Here is a 26,407-nt window from a genome sequence, read left to right as displayed (position 1 = left end):
TAAGTGCAAAGGGATACATTAAGTTTCCTTTTAAAATGACCCTGTGTAAATCCAACATGTTTACTTGGTTGGCAAGCTGATGAATTTGATTTGGAAAGGAGTCAGTTAGAGCGGAAAAAGATGCAAGAATTTTCACAGGGGTTAATTGGGAAATCCCAGGGTGCCTTGAATTTGCATTCCAAATCAAGTCTTCAACCAATCCATGAACTCAAACACAAATTTTACTCAGCCCTGTGCATTCCACAGTAGCGTTTCTGAAAATCCATTTCAGGCTTACCTCTTAGACTCATCACTCTGCACAATCTTTTCAAGTTTTACCAAACCACATTAAGCCCGGTTTACCTCCAATTTCAGATTTGCCCATGAAGCACACTTTTTTGAGTCAGATTCGCTCTTGTACTCCCATTTTGTTTGGGCAACGCCCCTTTTCCTTCTGATCAAAATCACCATTTTGAATCCATATTCACTCTTAGAGAGATCCCTGTAATCCTTTTCTCCAGAAGTGGTTTTCCATGTCGAAAGATTTAATTGGCTTGCCAGCAGGTGTATTGCATTTGGAAAAGGGTCAAGGTGGAGTTCACAGATGAATCTGACTTTCCATTTGGGAATGCGTAAGGTGCCTTGTGTTTGCCTTCCAAGTTGATCCTTTAGCGAATCAAATAGATTTAAGCGCCAATCACAGTTTGAAAATATTGTTTCTACTTAAAAACGACCATTTAACAAAACATCATAAACACTCTCAAGCATATTTTAATTGTGCGCATTGATTTCAGTTTTGCACATCAGTTAGCATGTTTGCACTTCAAATATTCTCTTTAAACTCCAAAGAGGCTCTTGACCAAGAATTTCAAGGTTTACATACCATATTCACGCTTCTTCAAAGGAGTTTCACTTAAAACATCTATTTCACCTTTTGCTGGAAAGGTCTTTATGTTTACATGGAGGTTTAAATAGTTTGAATACGATCAAATGGGTTTGAAAAGGGGTGTTGTTGAAGTGCCAGGAATGATTTTTATTTTCACAATGGCCAATTTTATGTGCAAGGGGGACATTAACTTTGTATTCCAAATTTGCCCTTTAAAAAGCAGCATGTTTAAATCGTTAGCATGTAGGTCAATTGATTTGGGACAGGTTCAGTTGAAGTGCAAAATATGAATTGGTTTGGGACCTGTTCAACTGAAATGCAAAATATGAATTTGATTTTCACAAGAACCAATTTGGAGAGCCTCGGGTGCCTTGAATTTGCAATATAAATTGACCCTTTAACCAATCGGACGGACTTGAATGCTAATCAATTTCACCCTGGTTTACTTCATTTTCACAGTTTTGAAAACGCACTTCAGATTGCACTTAAAAAAAAATGAACAATTGATAAACCATCCCAGATACTCTTGAAAAACAAATTTAAATTGTATACATCAAGTTCAGAGTTTTGCACCTCAAGTACACTCTTTGCACTCTGAAATGTCCTTCCTAAAGATACTTTAGGTTTATAATACAAATTCATCATTTTTCAAGTGAATATCTGGAAAAAAATTATTACTCTATTACTTTGCATAGAAGGGCTTTACATTTAAAACACAGTTTAGTTTGCAAGCTAGTTAATTCAATTTTAGTAAGACTTTGTTTGGAATGCCATTTGTGAATTTGATTTTTATAAAGGCCAGTTGCAAAGACGTAATTGTAAAGATGTGACTTGTGATTTTTCACAAGGGCCAATTGTAAGTGTAAAGATGTAATTAACTCTGCACTTCAAACGCATTTAATTAGTTGACAAACTAATGAATTTTTTGAAAAATGGTCAATTTGGATTACAGGTATGAATCTCATTTTCAGATGGAGAAAATCAAATTGCATACTGTACTTAGAATTTGCATCCAAATGAATCTTTTGCAAATCTAATGAAGCCAAACACAAATCTCATTCATCCAAAACACTCTAAATCTGAAAATTCACTTCACTCTGCACTTCAGCAACATGTTATTTTACAAAACCCTTCCAGGTTTTTCCAAACCAGATTAGCCATTTTTAAAATTTCAATTTGAGCACAAAGGGATGCATTTTCTCTGCATACCAAATTGACCCTTAAGAAAATCAACATATTTAATTGGTTTCAGCCAACAAATTTGATATTGGTAAGGGCCAATTTTTATGTGAGAAGAAACTGATTGTCACAGGATTCAATTGGAAGTGCCAAGAGTATTTCAAATGGACCCTTTCACCAAACAATTGGAATTGAGTGTAAGTCAAATACACCCATGTGCACTCCAAAAGGACACTTCTGAAAATTCCATTCACAGCGCTAAAAAAACATTATTTTGCAGATCTGTTTACCACTTTTGCAAATAATATTCATTATTTTGCACATTAATGTTAGTTTTGCAAATCTCAAATCTCAAACACTTTCTTTACCTTTTTACTGAGGTCCTGAAATTTACAATACTATTAATCATAATTTTATGCACACATCATTCTAATACCTCACCTAAACATGAATGCTTGTTTCCCTTCAACAGTGTTCCTGGAGCCCCTTCTAACCATTAACCTTCCCATGAATTTTCAGTTCCATAGATAAATTTTTCGGATGACTTTGACCATTTGTTGTTCTTTTACTATTTTTTTTATATTTCAGACATGAGAGACAATTTTTAAACAAAAATGATTATACACAAATATGGATGAGTAAAGTTAAACTCATTACAAATCTCACAAAATTATAAATCAATGATAAATTTATATAATTTTTCAGAAACTATATACTATAATTTCATAGTTATATTAAAATAATAATATTAATAATTCTATGCTAATACATTTAAAAATTAACATAAAATAATTAAATCTTACAGGTATGCAATTTAGTAAGAGTGAGGAAAGGAGAGTTAAAAAATATTTAAGAAAAATTTAAATAAGCCTGTAAAGGTATTCAAAATGTGTTTTATCCTAAAAGGGGAGTATTAATTCTATGTTTGAAATTATTAAATTGCTTATATAGTGCTTAAGAATCTTTAATAAGTAAAAAATTATAACAAAAGTCTCTATAAATTTAATAAAATATCTATAATTTTATAATTTCTATAAAATATATATAATAAAAATCACCTGGATAGAACATTAATATTAACAAAATGTTATTGAAATATTAATAAAATATTCAATAATATTATCATTAATGAAAATTTAAAAATCCCTTTGCAGCTAAGAAGAAACGGATCTTTCTCAGTCTATAGACATGAACCATAAGTGCCATGATTAAATGCCATACTTGGCAAAGTGCTGAGAAGTTTGTTCTGTTTTTTTAAAAGGTCTTTTAATGCTTCTTGCAAAACTGGTTTCAAGGCTATGAATTCCCTAAGCTGTTGCCTGTTCCTGATCTCTGTATCAATCTTTTAAATATGAATGACAACCTAGTTTGAGAGGATGTATTTTTCCTTCCTTCCTTCCTTCCTTCCTTCCTTCCTTCCTTCCTTCCCTCTCTCCTCCCTCCCTCCTTTTCTTTCTTCCCCATTCCCCTCTTGCTAGATATCTAAGTCTTATTTAATAGATAAAGCTGTGAATCTTTTTTGTTTTGTTTTGTTTTGGAGGAACTAGTAGAGATTCAGAGGTTAAGGTGACAAAAATGTGGGCCTTCTGATATGGTGAATGTTCAGAAGGCATTTGTGTTTTTTTTTTTAACTTATTCTATGTGAATGGTTTTCTGCTGCTATTTTTGACTTTCTTAAACTTTGCTTTTCATATCAAACCAGAAAAAACTCTTAAAAATGTGAATCAGGCCTGGATTATATCTTAATAATGATCCTTTAGTCTAACTGATACCCTTCTCTATTAATATAACATCTCTACTCCTTCCACTGTTCAATCAAGACTACAGAATCTGAGCTTCACCCAGATAACAATCACATATTCTATAGGTAAGTGACTCAAAACAAGTAGAAACACCACAATAAACAAGCATGTGGTATTAATACACCTTAAATATTAAGTAGAAAACATGCAAAAGAAAGTTAATGGAAAGTACTATTTTACGTTTGGAGAGGACAGCAGGACTTGCCAAGTATCACTGTATCACTGTATCACTGTCATCTGGTTGTTCATTGATTTACTCGAGCGGGAGCCAGTAACGTCTCCATTCGTCCCAGCCCTGAGATTTTAGCAGCCTCTCCTTATTCGTCTTTCCCAATGCTGCTGTATTGGAGGCTCTTTTAGGGTCAGGGGAAGGAGACCTATTACTATTACTGTTTTTGGCATATTGAATACGCCACAGGTAGCTTGCCAGGTTCTGCTGTGTGGGTGGGATACTCTTCCCAAGTAAGAGGAATTAATTTTGATACTCTTGAATGCTAGAAAATTCACTGAAAGGTCCTATGATCAGATTTATTTTTGTCTAATATCTAGGTTTCTGTGTGGAGGTGGCTGAATGAAACAAGGATATAAACTTAAAGTTCGGGTCAGAAATGGTGTAGCAATTTAGGTTATGGGAAAATATGTGGCCACAAATTACAAGATGTAATTTGGATGTAAAATAATAGAATTTGGTGTTAGATTTGGATATAGGGTAGAGTCTAGGAAAAGAAGGAATCATTCTTGATTTATGGTATCCAGTTCTGTGTGAAATATTATTCCTATGACCCAAGATTCAAATGTAACCACTTCACAATCATTCCAAATCCAGATTATTTGTGTCATCTCGTGCTACAATAGTTTATCTACTTCTCGGTAAAATAGGCTATGTCAAAAACTCCTCCGGCTTGACAGAAGTTGTCAAATCAAGAAATTCCAAAGCTTTTTTTCTGAGTGTGAATGAAGTACTTACTAGGGGGTTTCATCAAATTGCTGTTCTTTTTCTCTCAAGAAACATAAAAATTTCAATGGACTGTCAACCTGCAAATAAAGAAAAAGACAAGGAATTAAGAGATATCAGTTATACCCATATTCTTTAAGAAAGGGACAGTGATGAAGTATATTACCTTGGATAACCGAAGTATCACTGTCACTGTCACTGTCCTTCCGTTGTTCATCGATTTGCTTGAGCGGGTCCAGTAACATTGTGAGACTTGTTACTGTGTTTGGCATATCGAATATGTCATGGGTAGCTTGCCAGGCTTTGCTTTGCGGGCAAGATACTCTCGGTACCTTGCTGGGCTCTCTAAGAGGGGCGGAGGAATTGAACTTGGGTTGGCCATGTTGGCTGCGTGCAAGGCAGATGCCCAACCTGCTGTGCTATCGTTCCAGCCCAATTGAAGTATAGAAACAGTAAAATATATGATTGAAGATTTCCTGATGTGAACCATTGCTTAAGTTTGCAGACTCTTTTAGAAACATAAAATATCCAACATATAATATCTGCGACATAAAATTTAAAGCTCTGGCATAGTAATACTTAGTATGTAAGGTTAATTCAGCTCAGAAGCACATGAATGGCGAAAGCCATCTTGTGAAGTGCGATGTTTCCACACATTGAATGAAAATGGAACCAGTAAATTAATCTAACAGTCTGGTGGTGCTTTCAAGAAGTCTATTTCAACAAGTCCAAGTTTTGTATTTGAATAATCTTCTCTCTTCATCCCGTACTGCTTATAGATAGTATTGTAAGCATCCCAAGCAAGTGACATCATAAATTTCTCCAAGAATCATTGATACTGCATAAAAATAATGCAGTAATACATTGGTTTCTGACTATTTAAAATGTACATTGAAGTCCTCTATTTACCACCAAGAAAGTATTAACTTGGAATCAAAGGTATCAATAGTTTGAATATTTCAAGAAGAAGCTTTATCTTTCTGTTTGTCTTTTTAAAATGATTTTTTTTATCATTGTAACATAACCCTGAATATGCAGAGTCGAGAAGGATATGGAAGGAGAGGCTGATAAAACACCAAGGCAGACATAGGCTGCCAAAACACAGAAAAACAAAAATGATTGTCTGTACTTTTAATGCTCGTACGCTGGCATCTGCTGCATCCATTGAAGACCTTATGGTACAAGCGTGAAAGATCAAGTACGACATCATTGGTCTGACCGAAACAAGAAGACATCAACCCCATCATGCTGTTTTCGACACTGGAGAAGAACTGTTCCTTGGAACATGTGATAAAAGAGGTGTCGGTGGTGTCGGTATTCTTGTCAACACAAACTTAGTCACGAGCATTGATTCATTCGAATGCCTAACAACCCAAATCGGACGATTACACTTGAATAAATGTGGCTCACTATCAGCAATTTCTACCTTTGTTGTCTATGCACCAACATCCAGTTATGGTGAAAGAGAAACAGAGAAATTCTGCATGGAGCTGGAGAAGTTCTATAAAGAAGATCACACCTTCTACAAGATCATTGTCGGTGATTTTAATGCCAAGATAGGACCAAGAAGATCAGTCGATGAACTCCACATCGGAACCCATGGCCTGGAATGGAACGAACAGGGTGACAGACTGTCTGAGTTCATCATGTCAACCAAAACCTTCCATGGTAACTCACAATTCCAAAAGGCTGAATCTAAACGTTGGACATGGGAGTCTCCCGATGGATGGTTCCACAATGAAATAGACCACATCATATTCAATCGGCGGTTTTGCCTAACCGATGTTGCTGTTGTCCCAAAATTCCAAACGGGATCAGACCACCGTCTTCTTCGTGCAAAATTCTACCTCACAGAACGAGGAGAAAAGAATGCAAGGTTTAAGAAGAGGACTCCCAGAACAACCACCAACTGGGAGCTCTTTGGCTCTATTGCGGCAACATGGGAAGATGCCGTCATTGACAACATTGATGAGGAATACGATCGAATGATTCAGCACCTCCATGATTGTGCAAGGAATGCCAAGAGAGAGATAACCACAAAAAACCGTCTTTCTTCGAACACTCTTGAACTTATTCGCCAACGTGGCTTGGCACATGCCTCAGGCAACCACAAGCGAACATCCGAACTGGCAAAACAGTGCAGAGAAGCCATCAAGGATGACCTCAAAAACAGGAGAGCAGCAGTACTGGTAGATGCAGCAGAAGCTGGGAAAAACATTCGTAATGCCCGCCTGTCCTTCACCAACTACAAAACCAAGATGACTGCCCTCTGACATCATGATGGATCTATCACATCTTCCAGAAGGGCAATGGAGAAGATTATTCATGACTTCTACTCAGATCTCTTTAATAGCCACATCCACTTGCCCACATACCACATACCACATGATGGATATGTCGTTCCCATTGTTCTCCCTTCCGAAATCCAACATGCCATCTCGTCGGTAAAGAAACAAAGAGCACCTGGCCCAGACAAGATCAGACCTGAACACCTGAAGAACTTACCATCAGTACTCATCAATACATTGGCTCGACTCTTCATGCGCTACCTGTCTGAATGCAAGGTTCCATCCCAATGGAAAACCAGCAGGACTGTACTACTATACAAGAAAGGAGACATCCACGACATTGGCAACTATCGCCCAATCTGCCTATTGTCTGTCATCTACAAACTATTCACTCGAGTCATCCTGAATAGGATTAGCAGAACACTAGATGAAGGACAACCATGTGAACAAGCTGGATTCCGAAAAGGATTCAGTACCATCGACCATATCCACACAATAACCAAGCTCATTGAGGTATCTCGGGAGTTCAAGATGCCGCTCTGTCTAACGTTCATTGATTTAAAGAAGGCCTTTGATTCTGTTCAGACGGAAGCGGTCATGGAAGCCCTAGCCAATCAGGGCGTACAAACTTAATACATCAGGATCCTTCGTGAGCTCTATTGCGGATTCACTACCGAGATCTCACAATTCTACAAAGAAGTAATCATCCATATCAAGAGAGGGGTTCGGCAGGGTGATACCATTTCGCCAAAACTCTTCAGTGCCACCCTCGAGAACATCATGCGACGACTGGAATGGGAAAACATGGGAGTGAAGATAGATGGTCGGCAACTACACCACCTCCGCTTTGCTGATGACATCGTTCTAATAACACCAAACATCAGCCAAGCGGCACAAATGCTGGCCAACTTTGACCGTGAATGTGGAAAGGTAGGACTACAGCTGAATCTTACGAAGACAATGTTTATGAGAAACAGCCTTGTTCCTGACGCTCCATTCGCTCTCAACGGAACCACCATCTCCGAATGCAACAGTTATATATACCTAGGTCGAGAAATCAACATGATGAATGACCTGACACCTGAGTTGCGCAGGAGGAAGAGAGCGGCTTGGAATGCCTTCAAGAGCATTGAAGAAATAACTAAAAGAACAAAGAACCTCCAGCTACGAGCACATCTCTTTGATTCCACTATTCTTCCTGCATTAACTTATGCCTCAGAGACCTGGACCCTACGAAAACAGGATGAGACCGCTATTCGGGTCTCTCAAAGAGGAATCGAAAGAGCTATGCTTGGAATATCACGATTCACTCAAATGAGAGATAGAATCCGGAGTTCTGATCTTCAACGCTCAAGAATCAGGGACACTGTCTCATTTGCCAAGACATCAAAAATCAGATGGGCTGGACACATAATGAGGTTTACAGACAACCGCTGGACTAGAGCCATTACTGATTGGATTCCACGGGACATCAAAAGATCACGTGGACGCCCACCTATAAGATGGTCAGACTTCTTCGTCAAGACCCTATATGATCGGTTTGAGGCTCTGCATGTTCCTAGAACGAACAGATACCATTGGGCTACGCTAGCATGCAACCGGGATGAATGGAGACGTTACTGGCACCCGCTCGAATAAATAGATGAATAACGGGGATTAAGTGATTAAGTGATTAACATGTTATCAACATGTAACATTGTTTGGCATGTACTCCAAAAGGGTCACATAACCCTTTCTTTTTCTAACAGTTTAACCATAACTTTTTCCTTATCGTTATATTTCATTGATATTATGAGGAAATACTAAAAAGAAATATGTCTGGTGCTGGAGAGATAGAACAACAGGTTTCACACTTACCTTCCATGTGGCCAACTCTGATTCAATTGCCGGCACCTCATCTGGTTCCCTGAGCACTGATAGGATTGAGCACAGAGCTCAGCCCTGCACATTGCTGGGTATGGCCCCAAATCCCAAAACAAAACCAAACAAGCAAAAAAAGAACTGACTCATAGCTTTTTCATGTTATTCATTTATTTGTTTAGGTTTTCTTCTAATTGAAAGACACATATTACTGGCAAACTTAAAGTTGAGAAGAATATAATTACAGTATAATTATGATATGTTTTATCCCAAGATAAAACATTTTTGTATTTACAGCCCCATAGGTCACACAACAGAGAGGACAAATTACCAGGATTTGGTGTTGAAGGGAGACTTTCTCTGAGAACTTAACATTTGCATGTTGACTCGAAGGCAGAAGAGCAGAGGCCAGAGAAAGAAGTTCTGGCAAGGAAAGGTGTCAGTTCAGGAAAGAGTAGGGGGCAGCAAGAGCTGGGGAGCTATCAGGTTTTGTGGACTGTGTAATTTATCCTAAGATTTAATCTTAATACCAAGACAGAAAGCCTGGAAGGCTACCTGTGATGTGTTCAATATGCCAAACACAGTAACAGCAAGTCTCACAATGGAGACATTACTGGGCCCGCTCCAGCAAATCGACGAACAACAGGAGGACAGTGCTGTAGTGCTACAATGCTACCAAGACCATGAGAAATCATTTAAACACACGATAGGCAGGATGTGGTACCTCTCAGCATTTCAGTCTACCTCACCTTAACTTTTGGTCAGTTTCTGAAATGGATTTAGTAACTACGGAATTGGAACACAGTACATAGATAGTGAATTAATAGCACAGCGGTAGGGCGTTCGCCTTACAAGCGGCCAACATGGCCAACCCGAGTTCGAGTCCTCCGCCCCTCTCGGAGAGCCCGGCAAGCTACCGAGAGTATTCGATATGCCAGACACAGTAACAACAAAGTCTCCAATGGAGACGTTACTGGGCCCGCTCGAGCAAATCGACGATCAACGGGAGGGCCTTTAGACTTAGATATTTAGATAGTTCATATTTTAACACTCCAACTTAGAAAACACTCTGATAGTGGGTCACAGCCTAAGGATTTATAAATACAGTGCCCATGTCTTGAAGGTTTTTCTTTTTCTTTTCTTTTCTTTTCTTTTCTTTTTTCTTTTTGGGTCACACCCGGAGATGCACAGGGGTTACTCCTGGCTCTTCACTCATGAGTTACTCCTGGCGGTTCTCAGAGGACCATACGGGATGCTGGGAATCAAACCCAGGTCGGCTGCGTGCAAGGCAAACGTCCTACCCACTGTGCTCTGTGCTATGTCCCCAGCCCCCTTGAAGGTTTTCATAGAGAGTTTTGACACAATTTCTTGTGACAACAAGGAACTTAAATAAAAAGTCAGTACAATTTCTTGCTTTCATTATGGCTAAAATTAGAGCTTTGAAACATTTGAAACATGATATCCTTTACAAAGCCTTTGGAACACACTTCAGTAATCTCTCTCTCTTTCTCTCTCTCTCTCTCTCTCTCTCTCTCTCTCTCTCTCTCTCTCTCTCTCCCCCCTCCTTCCCCTTTCTCTCTAAGACTTTGGTAATACTCACATCAGCAAGTATTCATAATAACTGACACACATCAAATACAGCCACTATATTTTAAAGTTCAGCACTTTTCTTACCATCTGATATATGTGTGCATGTGATTTAAATACCTTCCCATGAACTGACTAGAAACACTTATTTATTTTTATTTTTTTTTTATTAGTGAGACATCATGAGGTACAGTTGCAGACTTACAAATTTTTGTGCTTGGGTTTTCAATTATACAATGATCAAATACCCAACCCTCCACCAGTGCCCATTTCCCACCACCGTGGATCTCAGTATCCCTCCCACACCCCATCCCCCCATCCCACCCTGCCTCTGTGGCAGGGCATTCCCTTTTGTTCTCTCTCTCTTATTGGGTGTTGTGGTTTGCAAAAGAGGCAATGGGTGACAATGATGTTTGGTCTATAGTCTTAGAAACACTTTAGAAAGAAAAAAGCACACAATGAAAATCTTTGAAATTGTTTTGAACTTAAATTCAGGTCATTTATCTAAATCCAGAGGTTTTGTATGCATATATATATGCATACAAGCCTACTCGAATTGGAGTCGAGCATCTTCCACCCAGATCCTCCAAATTCCAGTAGGCGGGGGTCACACCCACCACCTGGCCCCCTGGCGCCGTGTAATCCCATCAGCGGACAAGACTCAGAGACTATAAAATCCAGATCCCGGAACCGCGCGGCCGCGACATCTTATCAGAACTTTTTTTAATGACATCTTATTGTCTCATTCCTATTTTGGACAAACTTGCAGGCTATCGAATGTAGCCTGCCCACAGGGCAGAGTCTGGCAAACTCCCCGTGGCGTACCAAATATGCCAAATACCAGTAACAATGATGGGTCTCATTCTCCTAAAGAGCCTTGAATATAATCTCAGGGTTAGGATGAAAGAGAAGTTACTGGGGCCTGCTCGAGGCAATCGACGAATAACAGGATGATGAATGAAAAAAATATATATATATATATGTACAGGGTATGCAGCATCAATGGCCATGCTTAAAATAAGATAAAATCTTTTATTTTTGTATAAGAATACCTTCATTCTAGTTCAAATCAGCCAACCACCCAAAAGCACAAAAGAACCAGGAAGATCATCTTTTCAAATTTTTTTCTCTCATTTGAAAGTTATTTTTTTTTTAAATTTTAGTGCTGGAGTGCTAGTATAGTGTATAGAGTATTTGCCTTGCATGTGGCTGACCAAGTTTTGATTCCTGATACCCCATATGGTCCTCCAAGCCCTACTGAGGACCATACCTGAGCACAGAGCCAGGAGTAAGCCCTGAGCACTGCCAGGTGTGCCCCCTCATATTCCAGAAGCATTATTAACCTTTAGTAATGTATAAAGACTTCTCATGACTTTTTTGTTTTATACTTTTAAAGAAATGTACACATATTACTCACAATAGTCACAAGTGTTGAGATCATTATATTCTGCAAATCATCTACCAATTCCTTTTCCACTATCACCTTCACTCAAATTAACTCTAAATTATTTGCATAAAAGCATCATGGCTGCTGAACAAGCAATGTACTTAGGTAACTCATGGCAAAATATATTTACCAATACTTTGTCTCCACAGTTTGGGGGTTATTGATATTCCCACTAGTTAATTAGAAGTTTAGACTTCAAATCATTTTTTTTAGGATCTGTCTTGTCCTTTGCTTTCTATTGTAATTGCTAAATTATAGCCTCTTGGTGGTGATGTGAGGGGAATCTAGCTCTAAGTTAACATTTTTAAATAACTCAGTACAAAGATGGATGAAAGTTAACAAAAACATTGTGAAAGAGCGAGTAAACCCTTCTTGTTGAAATGGGATAGAATAGCAACTGAATAATCCCAGATTATAGGAATAGTGTTGAGTTTAATTTCTTCCTCCACCCTCCTGCCTGAAAGAGGATAAAGAAAGTCCACAAGTATGCATCTCATCTAAAGTCAGCAGCCCTATCACATTTGGTGATGTGGTGATAAAGAATCACCATGAATGGCACCTAAAAATAGAAAAAAAAATAAATGCATTATGAAGTGTCTCTTTGAAGACTGAGGAAGACCAGGGAATAATGCACAAAAATACTTTACTTTTCATTTCTCCATTTCTCTATTCATGACTGTTCTCTCTCTGTCCTCTCTCTCTTTCTCTCATTTCAACATTCATATAAACTTCAACTTGCCCTGCCTGACCTTAACCTTTACGTAACTCCTACCTCCACTTACCTATTCATCAGCTTGTTTGCTTAGCTTCTCATATTCCTTTTAGTTCTCTGCCTATCCATTTTTTTTTTTTTGCTTTTTTGGGTCACACCCGGCAATGCACAGAGGATACTCCTTGCTCTGCACTCAGGAATCACCCCTGGTGGTGCTCAGGGGACCACATGGGATTCTGGGAATCGAACCCGGGTTGGCCGGGTTGGCCTCGTGCAAGGCAAATGCCCTACCTGCTGTGCTATTGTTCCAGCCCCTCTGCCTATCCATTTTAGGCAAATGGTAAGGTAAAGGTAAAGGTAAAGGCCCTCCCGTTGATCGTCGATTTGCTCGAGCGGGCCCAGTAACGTCTCCATTGGAGACTTTGTTGTTACTGTGTTTGGCATATCGAATACTCTCGGTAGCTTGCCGGGCTCTCCGAGAGGGCGGAGGAATCGAACTCGGGTTGGCCATGTTGGCTGCATGTAAGGCAAATGATGAGACAGCAAAGTAAGGAAAACGCCTTTCTCCTAAATAGAATAGAGGAGGCAGGAAATGGAAACGTAAACCCATGCTTCTTATTGAATGTCTACATTAGCCCATTTGAGGAATCTTAGTAAAAAATAAGACTTTGATTCAGTGGGTCTAGGATTGGGCCTTAGACTCTAAATTTGTAATGCTTCCAGAAGAGAATACAACTGCTGGACCCTGCAACAACATGTTGGATAGCATAGTCTAAGAAGAACAGTCAAGCCACTTGCTAAAAAGGAGGTGACCTGTATGTAAAGAAAGTGGCTAGACTATAGCATCCATGAAGATGGTGACAGTGTCTGTCAGTTATTCACTGCTAGCTTATTCACCATGGTCACAACATGACCTGATACAGTTCACACCCTTCAGCAAAGGGATTTCCCCCTGCTTTCCCCTGTCCTCCAAAGTGTTGCAGACCACAAGTCTTAAAGGTTCCTATCTTTTCACTGATAACTTCTCTCAACACTTGAGATACCTGAGCAGTGTTTTGTTTCTTGTGTTTCTAAATGAGCAACCCCATTTATTCCAAACATTCATCCGGCATGTGATTTATACTGAAAGCAGAAGCATCAAAAATACTTTTGTCTGATCTCACTGTGTCCAGAGATTCATGAGTCACTCCCAAGAAACTCACACCCACACTTGGTTATAGCTCTCTTTTGACAGATGCTTGGGAACTTAATCATGACTCCAAAGTTTTAGTTAACATATCTTTATCCATGAACTTAAATCAGCATCTACTATACTCTATCATTTCAAACACTGATCAAGCAATGTCCACTCAACAATAAAAAATCCTGGCTGAAAACCCATGCCCATTTTTAATGATGAGATACTGAGGGGAACCATTTAGAGATGGCTTTTTAACCTCTTAATTTACCAGTCTCATTTAATTTAACAAGATGATCTACGAACTCATAGTAAACAATTTAAAAATATTTTTATTTAACGTTACTGGGCCCGCTTGAGCTAATTGATGAACAATGGGAGGACAGTAACGGACAGTGACCGTGACATGTTCTCATACCCAGTTTCCCTATAGCTTCCGTGGACTACTAACTTAGGTTAGCATGCTACAAGTAGACATGATATGGGTCATTGTGAGACTGATGGATGACAAAGAATGAATTTTTCAAGAGTTGTTTTTCCTTTCATTGCAAATACTGAGGAGGCTGCTTATTTCAATTAGTGCAAATACAAAATTATGGAACCTTGTCAGGCTGATTCCCTGAGGGATGTCATGAATTAACACCTCTCTCATACTGCACTCCAAGTTATGTGTATCCCAAAAGCAAAGCCTATCTTTATCATGTTTAATTACTAAGACCTTGGGGCTAACTCATCACCAGAGCTAAAGCAATAGTAATGCAGCTAACACACGTATCTCCACTTAAAGTTTTCTTTTTAATAAGACAAAAATTGATACTGGCCTACAAATTTTCTCCCACTGAATATTTCTAATTTTTAATCCTTATGACTGCATTATTATCCTAAAATTATAAAACTATAGTTTATTTTGATATTTTAATAAGTACCAATATAGAATCTGACAAAATTTAGATACAAGGCAATATTGGGTATATAGCTGTGTTCAAGTATGTATTTTTCAATTTTAGCTATTTGATAATTTTTCAAACAAATCTCACAATAACTATGTAAAAGTTTAGATATAACATAATATAAAACAACAAATTCTGGGAGCAATGAAAAGTATTTTTTGGGAGAAAATTATTGAAATAATTTTTAATGTTAGAAACAACTAAACTTGTAATTAATATGAGTTCAAATAAAAAACAACAAAAATGACAAGAAACTGTATCAAAAATCGCCTATATTAAAAACCATTTTGGGGCCACACCTGGCAACGCTCAGGACTTACTCATGGCTTTGCACTCAGCGTCCACTCCTGGTAGGTTCAGGAAACCACATGGGATTCTGGGGATGGAACCTGGATTAACTGCATGCAAGGTGAATGTCTTACATAGTGCACTATCTCTCAGCCTCATTCATCTAGTTATTTCTACATGATAAAATATAGGATACCTATTTGTTTAAAAAGGAGAGGCAGCATAAAATACAAGGAAAATAAGTGAATGAGGCTTTAATTAATTTTGATTCTTAAGAGATGATCAAATAAATATGTTCATACTTTTAAATGACAATTTAAAGAAGTTAGTCCAATTAGTTTAGAAATTTTATCATTGGCATCATACTCACATCATAGAAAAATTCTGTTAAATATTTATAGTTTTGATTATGAAACTAGGTCTGGGAATATTTTTTTTCATCCTACACAAGGCTTTGAGAAAAAAAATATATCTTTAAATTTAGTATCTCATTAACTTGTGAGTGGTTAAATCTCACTGCAGGATAGAAGTAGAAAGCATTTCTGCTAAGGACGCTGATTGTATCTTGGTTGTCCAATATAATTTGTTTTCCCTAACAACACCCTGATTTGTATGTTATAGGGGGCAATTCTGGGTTCTTTAATCAAGAAAGTGTGGTGACTCCATTTTTGTCTGTCTTGGTGGGGCAGAAAATCATATTGCAACACCCTCTCATTAAGAAACCATAGGGGAATCAGATGGTGTTGAACTTAGCACCTCTTTTTTTCCATTCAAGTGCGTGGAAATAAAGAGAAGGCAGGATGAAGCCAAGGTATAAAGATAAGTCCTTCACGTGCTCGTGTTCAGTGAAAACAGACCTCTGCTTTCTGCATATTCTCTATTTTAAATTTCTTTCTGTTTCTACTTTCCATTCTTACTTATCTCCTCAGTTTCTTTCTCATTTGGGAATGGGGCAAGGAGAAGCTTCTTCGGCAGTCCAGGAGATACTCAGACCAGCTCTTTGGACTTACGGTTCAGTGCTGAAGCTGGGTGGACCATGTGTTGTTGCTCATGTCCAGTGGAGCTGCTCAGGCCTAGTGGAGCTGGAGGTGTATACCCGATATACTAGTGCTGGGAGATCATGTGTTGCTGGGGATTGAACTCTGGGTCTTATGTATACAATTCATGCCCTCTAGCCCCTTGAGGCTTCTCCCTAACACTTCTTTCTAATTCTTAATTTTTTTCCGTTGTCTGTTTCCTCGTTGTCTCTCTTTTCTTTTTTCTTTCCAGCCCAACATTTTCTCCCTTCTGTATTCTTCTTTGGGAGTCTCTGTTGCCCTATGTCTCTGTCATCTAAACACAGTATCTTTGATAAAGTTCTTCTCTTTGTTCTATCCTGCATGTGTATCTCTCACTATATAGGTACTCAAAGAAAGAAAGATGTCTTGACTATGCTTTCTACAAATAAAATTGGTTGCAATCCCATCGTAGAGAAAATGAATAATTCATATGATTTGCAAAGATTCCTTTTGTCTTGGTGTCCTCCTCTGTATCGGCTCCTCTCTCTGTGAGGGACGGGTAGGGCACGCAACAAACTATGCTATCTAAAACGGAAGTCTATTTGTGAGGACTCCAATCTTCCGTATATAGAGCATTTTAAATTCTCTAATCTTCATATTTTTTTCATTATATCAAGTGAATTCTAGCTGGAACCCACCAAATGTCAGTGGTTGCATCAATTGTGTTAACAAAGCCAAGTAGCTTCAAGCATCTTCCAGCCCCCTAAGCGACAGCCTTTACTTCCACGCTCTCATTTCTTCTCTATCCTCTTCCTTCTCTAGAGTACGATTTTCCATTATATTTTATAGAAACGGTATTAGACTAACAATACATATGACTTATTACACTAGGAGCTGTAAACACTGAGTTGGCCATCAGAAAACCAGTATCATTGATATTATACAAACATCTGTTATTTTTCAGCTGAGAAAGAGATGTTGTCAGAAATTCTGAATCCTCCATAGAGACAATGAGGCTATACAAATGCATAGACTCAAGAAATGTGATCAATGTCCTCGAGGTTTGTGTGATCAGTTTCAAGCTAGTATGGAGGATAAGGAGGAAACTCCCAGTTTATATTAGTGGTCGTTAAAGTCAGATTGCAGTATTTCTCTGTGCATTTCATCAGGAATCTGATTACTAGTCCTGCTCATGATGATACATTTTGGCTTCTCATAGGAAATATTATTATTTGATCTAAGTAAATGAAAAGAAAGAAAATACCCTTGGGAAGACATTCTAATACTAGAAAGAAGTCCGAGATGAATGTAGTCTTTCTCAAGCTTGGCTTTGAATGTGAGATTCAGGGGAATTAGAAATAATTAGAACTTGTTTGCCACAGAGACTTTTCTTGACAAAATTAAGTCCAGAATTCAGACTCTCTACTATAGGATGGATATTGTTGCCACTTCCTTGAAATTAATGTTTTTGTAACTTTCCTTATGGTAATTAAAATTATATTTTGTGTCTCTTACATCTCCAAATCCTTTTACTAATTAGCAATAAATCCAGCAACTATATAGTAGGTCCTTGGATTACTGTCACTGTCCTCCTGTTGTTCATTGATTTTTGCTGGAGCAGACCCAGTAAAGTCTCCATTGTGACACTCGTTACTGTGTTTGGCATATCGAATATATCACGGGTACCTTGCCAGGCTTTTCCATGCAGGCGAGATACTCTCAGTAGCTTATTAGGCTCTCTGAGAGGGGCAGAGGAGCTGAATCTAGGTTGGTCGTGTGCAAGACAAATTCCCCATCCTCTGTGCTCTGTTGCCTGGGCTACAAACGGAGGGCAGTTCCTACTCCTTTCGCCCAGGGGAAAGTTCCTGGACCTCTGGCAGAGAGGTCCTTGGGTAATTCAGGTTAATTGTAACATTGATAAGAAAATCGATTCTGGCCAATATTAAAAAAATTATTGTTTGACATCTTTTAAATATAAGTCTTTATGCTTAAAATCACCATTCTCAGATACCTACTTATAATAGTAAATGAGAGCTCACTATATACTCATTCACACTCTTACATTCTAAAGTTTATTATATTCAAAATTGTGGTTATGGATTAAATAGATGTAGCAAAGTATAATTGTTTTAGTCTCCTACTGTAACTATAATAATGCCAAACATAGTGGCTTTAACTGGAACACATTTATTATCTTATAATTCTCCAAGTTAAAAGTCTTGAAAGAATATGGGTTCTACAGATGATGGATAAAGAAGCTATATGGTATATATACACAATGGAATACTATGCAGCCATTAGAAAAGAAGAAGTCATGAGATGTACTAATACATGTATCAGTCTGAATAGTATCATGCTGAGTAAAATGAGTCAAAGGAAGAGAGGCAGAGAATGATCTTTATTATTTGCTGGTTGTAAAGAATCCTAGTAGGAAAATAACTAATACCCACAGGTATTACAGGAACAGGAATGGAAACAGAAACAACTGGAAAAATAGAAATAGAAGGGCAGGAAAATGGGTCCTTAGTATAAAGTTTGCAACCAGGAGAGGGATGGGAGGATGGATCAGGAAAGGACCACTATGACAGCAACAGAGGGAACTGCTCACTTTGGACCAGGAATGGGTTTTGAAAGGGGGTAAAGTAATATCCTCTCAGTAACAATATTATAAACCATAGTGCCTAAAAGGAAAAAAATAAAAATGTGCTTTCCAGAGATTCAGATTGGTGGTGGGGGAAACTGGGGATATTGGTTGAAGTAAGTGGACACTGGTGAAAGGATTGGTGCTTGAATATTGTACTTCTGAAACTCAGTCATGAATAACTTTGTAATTCATGGTGACTCAAATTAATTTTTAAAAGTCTGGATTTTAGAGTTTACTGATTTGTTTTGAATAACTGTGTGACCTTGACAACTTAACTGTTTTCGGATTCAATTTTCCCTTATAGAAAATATTACTAGTACTATGCTTTGAAAAAATTATAGGAATTAATTCATATCAATTACATAGAGTGGTGTCGGGCATGTTGTATGAGAGAGAAGGAGGAAGAGAGAGAGAAAATCCTATTGTAGTTGCTATCGTTACTACAAAGAAAATAAAGCAACAGAAGTAATATTATTTAGAAGCTTAGAGTTGAGTTGTCGAAAAGTGTGTGATATGAATTATTTAATTATTTTTATGGTTACAATAATATAATAAGATAAGTGGGTTAGGTAGATGAGAGAAAATATGAAATTTGAGAAAAAGAACAGCAAAAGAACGGCAAATTCAAACAACTATTGAACTTGAGCATTGCTTACCCAGTGAGTAATCTGGAGAACTATTTCAAGTGGCTCTAAGTTCATTTGTTGGTTCTCAGTTGTCAAGATAGTATAGTGAATACTGGTAACCTCTGACAATAATAGCTGAGCGGGATTGTTAAATGTATACGTTTGCTTCTATATACACTCTAGATAGAATATTGGAAGTAAAATTCAAACCAAGATTTGCCCTGTGTAATATTTACAAACAATCATCGTATGTAACTCTATGGCTATCTCTATTCTTTGTTGTTTAGGTTCTCTAACAAATACTTGGAGAGAAAAAGCCACACCAACACACGTCGTCATGCTCTAGTATTAGGGTTGACTAATCTAGTTGTAGCCACAACTGAAATACCTATTAATTAATGTGGACAATATCAGATTGAATGAAACCATTGAACAACAATTGTTATTCATGGACTCTAGGATGACCAGATTAATTTTTCCTATTTTTTATAGAGAATTTTTATAAAGGATTTGGAAGTTGTAATTAATCCTAATGTCACACCAGTCAATGCATGTCTGGTTCTGATGAAGAGTGCCTTATTAAGTTTGGTGTTTGATTTGTGAGTCACACTAGAAGGAGAAAGATAGAGTTGGGGGGTCTGTAAAAATCATCTTGATGGAGATTCTGTGGTTTGCAGTATTATTAATAATGGTTTCTCATGAAAATAATTCCAGCACCCCTCCCACCAACAGTGCACCCACCTCCCTTTCCCAAAGACCCCAACACTTGTCTCTCAAAACTCCCCAAGTCAACTATGTGGATTATTTTCCATATTATGTTGCCTTTGGACCTTTGTTGTTACCTTGCTGTGTTGTTATCTTACATCTTTAATTCCCACATATGAGAGAGATCATTCTGTATCTGTCCTTTCCATCTGACTGACTTCCCTCAGAATAATATCTTCTAGTTTCGTCTATATTGCTGCAAATTGCATTATTTTGTAGTTTCTTAGAGCTATGTAAGTATTTCATTGTGTACACATTATATGGGTTGAAGCCATAGCACAGCAGGTAGGACGTTTGCCTTGCACATGGCCAACCTGGTCGACCTGGGTTCGATTCCTCCACCCCTCTCGGAGATCCCAGAAAGCTACTGAGAGTATCTCGCCTGCATGGAAAAGCCTGGCAAGCTCCCCGTGAAACACAGTAACAAGTCTCACTTGTTACTGTGAGACATTGTTACAATGGAGACGATACTGGGCCTGCTTGAGTTAATCGATGAACAATGGGAGGACAGTGCTACAAGTGCTACACATTATATATATTGGGTGTACATACATTGCACACATATATGTGTGTGTATTATTACCAAACCATATTTCCATATTTGATGGTGTTCAGACAGTAAGCAACAAATCATAGAGGGAAATATATATCACTCTCGGAGAGCTTGGCAAGTTACTCAGAGTATCCCACCCGCATGACAGAGACTGGCAAGCTATTCGTGGTGTATTTTAAATGCCAAAAACAGTAACAATAAAAGGTCTCATTCCTCTGACCCTGAAAGAGCCTCCAATATGGCAGCGTTGGGAAATATAAGGAGAGGCTGCCAAATTTCAGGGCTGGGACAAATGCAGGCTTTATTGGCACCTACTCGAGTAAATCAATGAACAAGGGGGTGACAGTGATACAGTGATACAGTGATGTGTGTATACACACACACACAACACACACACATTACAACTTCTTGATCCATTCATGGGATGACCAGATTCTTTTGTTTATACTATTTACCTACCAATACTTTTTTTTCCCCCTTAAATTTTTATTAGTGAAACACCATAAGGTACAGTTGTAGACTTACAAATTTTTGTGCTTGGGTTACAGTTATACAATGATCAAATACCCATCCCTCCACCAGTGCCCATTCTCTACCATCATCAGTCCCAGTATCCCTCCCACCTCTCATCCCCCCATCCCACCCTACCTCTGTGTCAGGGCATTCCCTTTTGTTATCTCTCTCCCCTTGAGTGCTGTGGTTTGCAAAAGAGACATTGAGTGGCAATCTTGTTCGGACTATAGTCTACTCTCATCACGCATTTCCCATCCTGAGAGGAACCTCCCAACACCCTTTATTTGGTGCTCCCTTCTCTATCTGAGCTGTCTTTTCCCCTAGCGTGTGCGGCTGTCCTCAAAGTCATGGAGTAATCCTCCTGGTACTGATATCGTCTATTCTTGGGTGTTAGTCTCCTATTTTGTTACTTTATGTTCCACAGATGAATGCAATCTTTCTATGTCTGTTCCTCTCTTTCTCACTCATTTTGCTTAGCATGATGCTTTCCATATAGTACCACTCGTATATGAATTTTATGACTTCATCTTTTCTAACAGCTGCATAGTATTCCATTGTGTAGATGTACCAAAGTTTCTTTAACCAGTCATCTGTTCTCGGGCACTCAGGTTTTTTCCAGATTCTAGCTATTGTAAAGAGTGCTGCAATGAACAAACAAGTCCAGATGTCACTTTGACTATACTTTTTTGCCTCTGTGGGATATATTCCCAGGAGTGGTATTGCTGGGTCAAATGGGAGCTCAATTTCTAATTTTTTGAGGATCGTCCATACTGTTTTCCAAAAGGGCTGAACCAGTCGGCACTCCCACTAACAGTGAAGGAGTGTCCCTTTCTCGCCACATCCGTGCCAGCACCGGTTGCTTTTGGTCTTGTGGATATGGGCCAGTCTCTGTGGTGTGAAATGGTATCTCATTGTTGTTTTGGTTTGCATCTCCCTGATGGTTAATGTTGTAGAGCCTTTTCTCATGTGCCTTTTAGCATTCTGATTTCTTCTTTGAGAAAGTTTCTGTTCATCTCATCGCCCCATTTTTTGATGGGGTTGGATGTTTTCTTCTTGTGGAGTTCAACCAGTATTTTGTATATCTTTGATACCAACCCCTTGTTGGATGTGTATTCGGAGAATATCCTTTCCCATTCTGTAGACTGTCTTTGTATTTTGGTCACTGTTTCTTTTGAGGTGCAGAAGCTTCTTAGTTTAAGATAGTACCCTATCTCTGTTTTCACTTGCTTGGCCAGTGGCGTGACATCTTTGAAGATACCATTAGCTTCAATGTCATGGAGGGTTTTGCCAACTTTGGATGATCAGATTCTTAAGTCTCGCCTTTGTAAAGAAGATAGCTCTTTCTCCTTCACGTCTGACCGAGGTCGCCAGCTGCCCCCCACGAGCGGCTCTCCGGCACGGCCACGGCCCCAGAGGCACAAGGACTTAGCACAGAGAGCCACCCGCTTGCCCCATTCACCCTGGCCTCTCTGGAAAGAAAGATGGCGGCCGCACCGGAGTCTTGTGGACAGCAGGTTTGAGCCACGGCTGGGGGTGGCAGGGACCTCATGGGAAGGGGGGCGTAATGGGCTGTCCTTCACGCCCGACCGAGGTCGCCAGCTGCCCCCCACGAGCGGCTCTCCGGCACAGCCACGACTCCAGAGCACAGAAACCAATCTCTTAACTATCTAACTTTTAATAGAAATTCTTCCAGGGTTAATAAGTAAAATAGCAGAAATCCAAAACCATCATTTTATTCTTAAACCCAGCTGTAGAAAGCAAATCATTTCACAATGTTGTTTCAGCATGTCTGATGGGGGGGGGGGGGGTTCGTAAACTCTAAACAATAATTGTGCATCTTCTATCGAAACAATGTATCTAGTCAAAGTAGATAGAGTATTAACTAGAACTCATCTGTCTCGCAGGAATTGGGAGGGGTGGGAGGTGGGGTTCTATTGGGGTTCGCGGTTAAAAATAAGTATTGGTAAAGGGAAATGTGTTTGATATTTACATGACTGAGACCTAAACCCGAAAGCTCTGTAACTTTTCCCACAGTGATTCAATAAAGAAATAAATTATAAAAAAAAAATAAAGAAGATAGCTCTTTCATAGTATTTAAAGCTGACTAATATCACTAACTGTGCCAATAAAATACTTTTCCAGCATTATATTTTGCTGACTCTTGAATAGTCTGTCATAAATTTAGAGATATTTGAAAAGCTGCTTGATTATGGACTTGTGATTAAAATCTTTGAAATTATAACAGTCTAATTATGATTCTTCAGATGTAACAGATGTAATCACCAGATTGAGATTCTAGGTTAGAGTTATTTTCTATGTATGTACTTAAATATTCAATGACCCACTAAAATATTTTCAAGTAAACTCAACAAATTCAAGCTACTGTAAATAGCACACAGTAGAAAAACAGTTGTAGGTGTGGATTTATGTTCAAGAGCAATATACAGTGAAGTTATAAATGTGCTTGACCCTTTGACCATTTTCATATGAAATCAATTCTTTAATACCTCAGATTTTAGAATTTTGGATCTTTATAAATCAATCCATTTCAACTCTAGAATTTTATCAACAGTTATGACTTTTGTCGACATGCTGGAGCTATAGCACAGCGGGTAGGGCGTCTGCCTTGCACGCAGCCAACATGGCCGACCCGAGTTCGATTCCTCCGCCCGTCTCGGAGAGCCCGGCAAGCTACCGAGAGTATTGGATATGCCAGACACAGTAACAACAAAGTCTCCAATGGAGACGTTACTGGGCCCGCTCGAGCAAATCGACGATCAACGGGAGGGCCTTTACTTACTTTTACTAAAATAATTTTTAAAAAATAGGATATAATTCATCATATCTGAGACTCTTCTTTTGGGTTCTCATCAAGCCCCACCCTTTTCTTCCCTACACAAAAAGAATTCATAATATTGACTTTGGTGTCCATTATCCCCTTGCCTACTCCATGTTTATCAGTTATTCTTTGGTTTTCAAAAACTGAGGTGCAAAAAGGCTCGGCTGTGCAACACAGTTGCTTTTAGAGGAGGGTATAGGAGAAAACTCCACAACTTTTCTGATACTATTCTTCCTGTAAATGGGCCCTAGTTCAGTAAACAACATGTCAGTCTCATAGCCTACCTTTAGTTTTCTTGAAATTTATAAGAGTTTTACTGGAGAGGATCAGAAAAACAGGGCACTCCACAGATGGGGTACCTTTGATTTAGGTTCTGAAATCAGCAGAAAAATGGTCAAAAGATCAGATTGCTTTGTGTGTTCTGCTTTTTGGCAAACTAATGCTTTTCACTGAGAAGTATGCAGAGCATAACTGTTCTTCTTGGCAAAATATCCATAGCTGATCTATAGCATAGGCTGAGGGGAGAAAAGGAATGTGTCGGTACATGGTTTACACTGGCGAGTACAGTTTAAGTAGGGAAATTTCTATTCTCCATCATAATAAATTGGCAGTGAGGTCTGGATGAGGGCAGCCTTGGGATTTCTATTTCTAGAGTCACACTGACCCAATCTGCATTCACAGCTTCTATGCCTAGTGCAAGTCTTTCACTCTGGATTCTCCAATCCCTGTCACCCCCAAAACCTTCTCCTTTGTCTCTCTACTGTAACTGGGTCCTTTTTAGGTTTTCTTCCCCTCATTTTATACATATACTTCAGTTCTTTTCAAAGACAGATTGTGTAAAAATTCCTTCCTTCCTTCCTTCCTTCCTTCCTTCCTTCCTTCCTTCCTTCCTTCCTTCCCTTTCCTTCCCTCTCCCCTCCCCTCCTCTCTTCCCTTCCCTCCCTCCCTCCCTTCCTTCCTTCCTTCCTTCCTTCCTTCCTTCCTTCCTTCCTTCCTTCCTGAGGAAAGATCTAATGATTCATGTACTTATTTAATATGATTGTTAATTTAGCAGATTATAAAATCTTGGTGAAATAACTTTCTTTACTTCCAGTGCTCTGTTCAAAAAACCCAAAACAATTCTGATTTAAATACTTAATATCAGACTGATTTTTTTCTCTGTAAAATTTTACAAATTCTTTAATTTTTTTCTGGTATTGTACATCTTTTATATTTGGAACTTTGTGAGATTTTTTAGTTTGGTCATTTCCTTAAGGAAATGCTGAATTATTCTGGTGATGATTTTGACACTATTTTCTTTGTTTATGGAACTCATATTTACTGGAACGTGACAGGTATTAACACCCTCACCCTCCTCCTGACTTACGACCACTCACTAGTCACCTGCTTTTTAAAAAATTTTTATTAGTGAGACATCATGAAGTACAGTTGTAGACTTACAAATTTTTGTGCTTGGGTTTCAATTATACAATGATCAAATACCCATCCCTCCACCAGTGCCCATTTCCCACCACCAAAGATCCCAGTATACCTCCCACCCGCATCCCCCCCCCCCCCATTTCACCCCACCTCTGTGGCAGGGCATTTTCTTTTGTTCTTTCTCTCTTATTGGGTGTTGTGGTTTGCAAAAGAGGCAGTGGGTCTAGTCACCTACTTTCTTAATAACTTTTCTCATTTTCCTTACTCATTTTCACTTTGGGAGTGGGGGGGGCAATACTCTGTGATCATCAGTGGAGTGATATAAATATACTCTCTTAATACAGGGGTACTCCTGGTAGTGTCTGGAGACTGTGTGTTGCTGGGGATCAGGGTCAATGGTATACAAACCCTGTGCTATCTCTTTGATCCTGTTATCTCTTATGAATGGTTGCATAAATTTTATCTTCAAACCTTTCTATAATTTTTTTCATTTGTGTTGTCATGTTTTTAATTTTAAAGAACATCTTGTCTTGCTTATGCAAGTGAAAATCTTCTCTTATGGTTTGGAATGTATGGCAAGTTTTTGAAGTTTAATTCTGCCTAGTATCTTCTTCCTCCATGTTGATTCTTTTCTCTCTATGTTTTTGTGGTCTCTGTTTTCTGTGTTAGAGCCAATCTTCCAAACATCTGATATTTGTCTTCTGTGCTATCTTCTATGTTAAAGAGTAGGGGTTAAACTGATCTGAATGTTACTTGACATGTATGAGGTTTGGTAACTTCGAACTCCATGTCAGGGCACCTGGAAGGAGTTGGTTTTGGATGAACCCGAATGTAAGTACTTTTAAATTCTTTTTCCTTGGTTCATTTAGATTTCCCAGGGCAGAATCTTCCCAACTCATACCTGGTGCAATAGATTCTGGACAACCTCCCACCACTCCTC

Source organism: Sorex fumeus, unplaced genomic scaffold (assembly GCF_029834395.1).
Source record: "Sorex fumeus unplaced genomic scaffold, SorFum_2.1 ptg000072l, whole genome shotgun sequence".
Taxonomy (NCBI): Eukaryota; Metazoa; Chordata; class Mammalia; order Eulipotyphla; family Soricidae; genus Sorex; species Sorex fumeus.
The sequence above is the reverse complement of the archived record's forward strand: the minus strand, read 5'-3'. Positions refer to the sequence as shown.